Source organism: Fulmarus glacialis, unplaced genomic scaffold (assembly GCF_000690835.1).
Source record: "Fulmarus glacialis isolate BGI_N327 unplaced genomic scaffold, ASM69083v1 scaffold11652, whole genome shotgun sequence".
Lineage (NCBI taxonomy): Eukaryota > Metazoa > Chordata > Aves > Procellariiformes > Procellariidae > Fulmarus > Fulmarus glacialis.
Genome location: NW_009195939.1, coordinates 22,584 through 24,361, shown reverse-complemented (window position 1 = coordinate 24,361; position 1,778 = coordinate 22,584).

Sequence of the window (1,778 nt, the reverse complement as noted above, 5' to 3'; positions counted from 1 at the left end):
GAGCGTGGAGCTAGCTGGAGCGGACAGGGGGAGAGCAAGAGTATGACTAAAGGAGTGATTTGCCCAGAGGTGGTTGTTCGGGTCAGGGTGTGGGGTGCACTTTGCTATGAAGTGCTAATCTGGTCTGAAACCTTTCCCCAGGAGTGAATCGGTGCTTGGGGTGCTGAGTTTCCTGAGAAAGGCTCTGCGTTTCCAACTCTCTCCACACTGTGTGCTCTGACCATGGCAACATCTGTGAGATGGATTACATAGTTGTCCTGTTGTAGGCCTTGGCCATGCCACGATGGGCTCCCTCAGTGCAGCAAATGCCAAGTTCTGCCTGGACTTCTTCAAAGAGCTAAGCAAAGTAAAAAGAAATGAAAATATCTTCTTCTCCCCACTGAGCATCTCAGCTACCCTGAGCATCATCCAGCTGGGTGCTGGAGGCAACACAGCCGAAGAGATAGAAAAGGTGAGGTTTTTTCCCTTTTCCTGGGAACTGCTATTAGAGGCTTACATTTGGAAATGGAAAAGAGGCAGGAGCCCTCTGGCAGTCCAGGCCATGTTCTTCACAAACAGCAGACTGAAAGAGATGCAGCTACAGGTCTCAAAGCTCTCCTTTCCAAACATGTTCATCTGACTTGTGGTGCCTGTGAGGCTCCAGTGCAGCCTCAATGCATTCTTTGTGTCTTCGTTAATCTATTTATATAGATTTATATTGCATTTATATCGCAGGTGCTTCATATTCACGAGGTGCTGAGCATGGCAAGTCCAGGAACCGAGAGCACCACTGGAAAGGTGAGATAGTATCTGAACTTTGTTTGATAACATTGAACTGTAACATGAAGCGAAGCAGGGCAAGGCAGACTTACCTGCTAAATAGCAGTACTTCATCCAAAATCACGGTAAGAGCAGAGTTCAGCCCTGTTCTCATCAAACTCTGAAACCTGTGTGCACGTGCAGAAGAGACCCGGTTGCTTTGCTATTTAAAGCATTGCCAGATTTAAACAGGATGATCCTTTTTCAAGGTGGAAATTAGATGAGGGGAGGGAGACAAGTGTGTGACTTTGGATGGTCAGGAAGTCCAGACATATGTTTGTGGGTCTTTGCATGCCCCTTGGCCCCACAAGTGCATTTGGGGAGAGTGACTATGATTTCAGCCTGAGGGTACACAGGTGGAGCTTCAGGGGAAAGCGTCTTGTTAAAGAAAGCTTTCCCCTGCTGCTCACAGTGCGAAGAAGCCAGAGGAGCCCATTTCTCAGTTCCAGGAGCTTCTGTCTGTCCTTGGCAAAGCTGGTGCCACGTGTTCCCTCAGCATTGCCAATAGGCTCTTTGGAGAAGTGACTTTTCAGTTCCTTCAGGTAAGTGACAACTGTTTACAGGTTTTGTGGTTTTGAAAAACTTCTGTACTACACTTTGAACTTCTGCTAAGGACATCAAGTTGCATGTTTCTGTATTGCTGCTGTTGCGACAGAAAAGCAAGCTCTCACAGATGGATGAAACACAGAGAGAGCAGAGTATGAAGACAGCAACTTATGAGATTAAATAGGCTTTATGCAAAGTCAAGGAAAAGGGCCTGCATTTCCTGAGGAGGAGATAAGAATCCTTTTGAAAGCCCTGGGTAGCAATTTTCACCAAAATGATGTTTCTTCATGCTTTGATATAGATGGAATCATCACCCTTCATCTACATTTTTCAAAATGCTGCAGCATATTTGCATCTTTGAGAAGTAGTGTAGTGCAGAGCATTTCCACAGAAATCATTGTTCCAGACAAGGGAAAAAATCCAGTTTGCCCAGG